Source organism: Gopherus evgoodei, chromosome 1 (genome assembly GCF_007399415.2).
Source record: "Gopherus evgoodei ecotype Sinaloan lineage chromosome 1, rGopEvg1_v1.p, whole genome shotgun sequence".
NCBI classification, from domain to species: Eukaryota; Metazoa; Chordata; order Testudines; family Testudinidae; genus Gopherus; species Gopherus evgoodei.
This window is the reverse complement of record NC_044322.1, coordinates 43821777-43827969: the sequence shown is the minus strand read 5'-3', so window position 1 is coordinate 43827969 and position 6193 is coordinate 43821777. Positions and strand designations below refer to the sequence as shown.

Genomic DNA, 6193 nt, shown 5'->3' with positions numbered 1-6193 from the left:
CCACTGGGCCAAGGGGGTCTCTGCCCAAGGGCTCCAGCCCATTGGGGGACCCCTGGAAAAATGGGTGCCCTGCCCCCCAACCCACTCCCCCCACCTGGCACTCCTGCTGGGGAGTGGAGTTGGGGCCACTTGCTCTGGCCCACAAACCCCTAATCTGCCTCTGTGCTACTCATGCCAATCAATAGCCCTTGCTCCTACTGTTGCAGAATCACTCTAAGGTTGTTTGACACTTTGTTCATTACAGCTAGAACCCAGCCCCAACAGATGCCTCAGCTGCTATTTGAAATTCACTTTTTCCTGTTGGAGTGAGATAAATCTGTCAGTGTAGGGAGTGGAGCCCATGGAAATGTATAATGCTGAATAGCTTTTTCAGTTGTGCTGTAGGATTTCCAACTCATTAATCTTCCTCTTTGGACATCTTTAAGAGCGATTCAAAATAATTCTTTAATATAAGTACTTTCATATCTAATAGTAACAAGGAATATGGACACAGAACTAAAATGCCTCCTGGTAATATTCATCCCCTCTCTGCTTTCATGTGCTCCTACTTGATAATTAGCTTCAAGGACTCAGGTAAGATGATTGTGTATGAGATTAAAATATGCTCAGTTGAATTTATTATAATTTCAAATGGTTTGTAGGCATCATGTTATGTTGCAAATATAATGCAATGGACCCCCCCCCCCCGACTAATTTGTTTGTGTTTGCATAGTGCTTTGAAAACATAAATCAACAAGTAAGGGCCAAGTACATAAACACACTCTCCCCTTATAGCCTAGCCTGACACTACCCAAATCAGCAATAATAACTTAGGCCTTTACAATGTATGATACACACCCAGAATGAGGAACATGAGAAAAACGGATGTAGTATAACATGAAATAACAGGTGGTGCTATTTCTTTAAACATAAGGACTTTAGTGGTTGCACTATGCAGGCTCAGGATTCTCTGTGACAATATGTTGCACAGTATTGAAAACGAGGTCTTGTGTGGCATAGCAGGAAATCTGGGTCTAATAAGAGTGATCTGTTAAATTGGGGAATTGCTGTGGGGAATGGCCCTACCACCCTTCCAAAAAGTACCCAAAGCTGTGGTTAAAATGTAGCAATGCCAAAAATAGATGCAGTGGTTATAGTTAGAATGTATACTATGTAAAAATGGCACCTTCTTCCTAAGTAGATCTGGGGCCACATTCCATGCTCCTGTCATGCAGCCAGCCATGGAGGGTCACCTCCAGGAAAAAGAAGGAAAGAATTAATATATAGGTACAAAAAGAGGTGTAGGAGAAGAGGTGAAACTATAGGGCTAAATTCATCCAGGGGTTCCAGCAGCAAAGAATCCTCTAAGGGGCAGTTTTTTTGATAAAGCAGCTTCACTTCCCCTCGCCTGCTTAAAGTGAGTGGTGCTGGGCAGGGACGGGTCATAGAGGCCAGTCAAGATGCACTGATTCAGCCCATCCCCATAGCAACTTTTCCCAGTGGGGTTCCTAGGAAGCCCTGGATGTAATTTAAACCATCCACAAAGCAGCAACAAGGAAAGATGTGGCTGGTGTGTGAGACACTGTCAGCCTAAAAAATTACACTGCTCTCTGGATTTTATTTTTTAACATACCTTTGTTACAAGTGACACCTAAGATTCCTATAACTAAAGCAGGGGTCAGCAACCCTTGAGAAGGAGTGTGCCAAGTCTTCATTAATTTAAGGTTTCGTGTTCCAGTAAAAAGTTTCACGTGCCAGACCAGCAGTGTGGGCGGCAGACGGAACCCCAGACCGGCAGCAGGCTGAGCCACTCATCCATGCTGGCAGCAGGCTGAGTGGGACCGGCGGCCAGGACCCCAGACTGGCAGCGGGCTGAGCGACTCATCCTACTGCTGGTGTGGGGTTCTGTAATCCAGGCCGGCAGCGGGCTGAGTGGGGCTGGCGGCCAGGACCCCACACTGGCAGTGGGCTGAGCGACTCATCATACTGCTTGTGTGGGGTTCCGTAATCCAAGCCGGCAGCGGGCTGAGCGGGGCTGGCAGCTGGGACCCTGGCTGGCAGCAGCGTGCCACTAAAAATCAGCCCACGTGCAGCCTTTGGCACGCGTGCTGCAGATTGTCGACCCCTGAACTAAAGGAAGGACATTAGAGAAAAAATAGTCCTGCTCTTTATCTCAGTTGTGTATTTGACAGAGCTTTGTGTATAGTCAGTTTCATTGTTTCCTCTATATATTCTGTTAGGCCCTGCTCCAGCAAACACTTAAGCAATATGTAGCTTTACTCATCACCAGAGTAGTCCTATTGACTTCAACTATTTACTCAGTGGAATTGTTTCAATACCCCAAACTGTAAAATATTTGCAAGACTGAGGCCTTAGTTTCTCCTGCTGTTTGTGTGGCTTTTCAAACCGCAACAGGGAGAGAAAAACAGGTTAAAAAAATAGAAAAATGTGGTTCCAAAACCACAACAATTGGTAGGGTTGCTCATAGTCAGGTAACTGAAATTACTTTAAACTAATTGTTTTTTATGGCCAAGATTTCAAGTTGATTGTGTCCCTTTCCACTAATCACAGTGTTATAAAGCCTTCCCCTGCATTTACTTTTACCAAGCAGATTGTTTATAGAATGTTTTCTTGGCCAAACTAATGAGACAAGCATAAAGTATTTAAAGTAATCATTCTAAAAAGACTTTAAGGAATTTCCCTCCTTTCAGTTGTACCTTTCTTTTCAGGGTTTTTGTGATGCATTTTACATCTAATTCATTTAGAGGAGAGGGCTGAAGACCATATTTAAGTATGCTCGGTGGGATGGGATATAAATTCAGGACTTCATACTCACCTCAGTCCTTACCAGATTTCCCAGTTGTGTCACTGGGAGGTTTGCATAGGGATTAATAAGTGAATACAGCCATTATGTAGTAACTACTCTTTTATTAGTTATTCAGTATGTTACTGTCATGCTTAATACTCTGTGTAAACATAGGCCTCTGCTACTTCTGTCCTTTGTTTCTCTTTGTTTCTCTCCTTTTTTTCTATTTTTGTAAATCTCTTCAGTCCTTCCCTTTATATTTGCTTCCCTGCAGCAACTTCCAATTCCCATCCCTGTTCCTGTTCCATTCCCAAAAATGATCAGCAATGATCAGGGGCAGCTCTAGGTATTTTGCCACCCCAAGCATGGCAGACAGGCTGCCTTCAGCGGCTTGCCTGTGGGAGGTCCCTGGTCCCGCGGATTCGGCAGCGCACCTGCAGGAGGTCGGGCGAAGCTATGGGACCAGCGGACCTTCCACAGGCATGCCACCGAAGGCAACCTGCCTGCCGCCCTCCTGGCGACTGGCAGAGTGCCCCCCTTGTGGCTTGCTGCCCTAGGCACACACTTGGCATGCTGGTGCCTGGAGCTGCCTCTGGCAATGATACCAGTAATGGTGACAATGAAGTGTCCTCACTGCGCTTTAACGTTGCCTCAGGATTGAGATCAACAGGGTAAGGGTGGTTCACCCTCTGAATCACTATTTCAGGTGTCTGGACTCAAGCAGACACCATGACACTAGTAAGAAGAACAGAAGTACTTCTGGCACCTTAGAGACTGACAAATTTGTTTGAGCATGAGCTTTTGTGTACATGTTCTCCATTCTTGAAAGAGTCACTCTGCAGCCCTAGGGGCCTAGAAAGGTACTTTTCTTTTTTATAAGAAAGCTTAGATTCTGCAGAAGCTGAGTTCCAGTGTAGCCACATGATGCTAAGACCTTATGTACTGTTTGCCTCTTCAGAGCCACACTTGTAACCACAGCTGTGCCAGAATCCAAATACTTGCTGCCCATCCTCCCTCGCTGTCCTTCTGTAGTATTGTGACTTACTCACTAATCATTTCATCTGAATGAACACCCACCTCACTATTTTCTGGACCAGTATGTATATATTTTTAAAAACATCTCCATTTTTACATTTCTAAAGAGTTGTAAAGCATTCTGCTATCTCTAAAACCATCGTTCCCTCATCCCAAATCACAGTTGTTGTAATGCTGTGTGCCTCATGTGAGGGAAAGGACAGGGTTAGGGTTAGGGCATTCACAAAAGGTAAAACCAAGGGCAGCAATTTTCTCTTCCAAACAGCAAGGCAGATCTGTACTGAATACGCAAATCTTCTCATGGACATCTTTGGACCTTGTGTTTGCAGGCTGAAAGAAAAACACTCAGATCGAAGACCGGCAACGTGAGGAATTAGAGCACAGGATTAGGAGACAGGACAGTTGGTCTCTGTTTGGGATCATGTAACTGATTTACTCTCTGCCTCAGTTTACCCACCTGTGAAATAAAATACTGATTCATAAGCACTTTTTTGAAGCGTGCTGACACCTCTGGATGAAAAATAAGCGAAGCGTTATTACCGTATTGCCATTGTTTGTGAAACACTTCCTGTAGGACTGCACAGCCCTCAGTCTCCATACAGCCCCCCTCTCTCCTTATTCAGCAGGTCTCCATGATTCTGAAATGTGTAGTACTGCACTGTGGATAAATCAGATTGGAGAGAAGGCGTGTTAAGTGCTTTATAGCTATAAAGGACAAATTCCTTCCCTAAGGAATAGTTGTGACATTCCTGACTGGGGGGGAGGGGTGAGAGAGACAAAGCCTCGGCAGAGTCTCAGACACGGAGACCAAGGTGCAGAGTGTGTAACTGCCGTGGAGTGAGCAGACAACAAGGCGGGTCACTAAGGGCCCTGGGGCGGTGGGATACAGTGGAGAGAGAAGGGGATTTCCCGGCAAGTGACTAGCGCTGCACTGCAGCTACTGAAGGCGCTAATGGCCAGGGGGTGGCTGGCTGGCTGGGGTAACTATAACCCGCCTGGCTCGGTAGTTCCCCGCCTGCCGGGAAGGAGGCTGCGGAGGGGCCCGCGCGGTGCGATCAGCTGCCGGGGCAGGCTGGGGTCGGCTCCCCGCAGCAGCAGAGCGTCGCGCAGAGTCACCCCCCTCCGGCTGCTCCACTTCCCCTGCGCCCCCATTGTCTTGCCGAGCCCCGTTCTCCCCCCATGGACCCCTTCTGTTGCCATGGCGTCGCCTGCTTCTCCCATTCCTGGGGCGCCCCCTCACCCCGGTCCCGTGCACCCGCACAGCAGCCCCCCCCCCCCCCGCTGCACCCCGGCTCCCCGCTCCGCCGCAGGAGCGCCCCCAGCATCGCTCAGCGCCCCGAGCTCGCGCTCACCGCCCAGCCGGGGGCGCCCCTCACTACCCCTCACACGGGCTGTTTTCTCGCCTTGGTCTCTGTGGCGCAATCGGTTAGCGCGTTCGGCTGTTAACCGAAAGGTTGGTGGTTCGAGCCCACCCAGGGACGGCGGGTGGGGAGCGTTTTATTCTCGGGGGCTGCTACCCGCCGCGGTGCTGATTGCACGCGGGGAGGCTCGCTCTGCTCCCGGCCGGGCACTTTTTAGTGTAGCGGCTGGGCCGGGCTGGGAGCGCGACCGGACAGTGCCCCTCTGGCGGGCGCTGCGCTGCGCTCCCCCCACGGGGGAGGGGGGATCAATGCACACCCGGAGCTGGCACCCGCAGAGCCCCCCGCCCCCTCCCTGAACAGGCGGGGGGACCTTTGCTCAACAGCGAAAGTTTCCTGCCTCGCTAGCGAGCCTGTCCCAGCCGGGTCGCGGTGTCCTGTGTGCTCGGCGCTGTCAGCCTGGGGCGGGGCTGGGCGCTGTGGGAGCAGGAAGGCCACAGATACAGACACCGCATTAGGTAGCGTCTGTAGCCAGAGACCATATTCCTGCGCCTTCGGCAAACTCTGTCAAAAAAATAGAAGCCCCGAAACGCTAAGTCGTTTCTGCATCCAGCACTGAACAAACCTACACACCAAAGTATTAATAAGGCACAACCAGGCATGTAGGTAACGTGTAATAGAGACCACGGGAATGACTGAAGCCAGTCGGGTTTCCGTAGTGTAGTGGTTATCACGTTCGCCTAACACGCGAAAGGTCCCCGGTTCGAAACCGGGCGGAAACAGGTCGCTTTGTTTATTTTTTTTCTGACTCCCCTCCTGCATTTTCAGACTTAGAACACACCGCGCTGTGAAGTTCTCCTTTGAATTGTATCAATGATGAACTAAACATATGGCAGCTCTCCCTAAATTATAGTCCCAGGTTCCTTACCCTTGCAGCTGCTATGATAAATTCACATTTTTGTTAGGGTTTGGGGGCGGTAGGGAGTTTTCATTAAGCCTTTAATAGGGACTAAAT

At 49.3% G+C, this 6193-nt stretch overlaps 2 non-coding genes across 2 annotated transcripts; both read left to right on the top strand.

Moving 5' to 3' along the window:
• The first annotated feature begins 5227 nt into the window (after window positions 1-5227).
• Window positions 5228-5301, top strand: TRNAN-GUU. Its single transcript has one exon. It is a non-coding gene; the product is annotated as a tRNA-Asn (tRNA).
• A 586-nt stretch (window positions 5302-5887) lies between these two features.
• TRNAV-AAC lies at window positions 5888-5960 on the top strand. The gene has a single exon. It is a non-coding gene; the product is annotated as a tRNA-Val (tRNA).
• The last annotated feature ends 233 nt before the right edge of the window (window positions 5961-6193 follow it).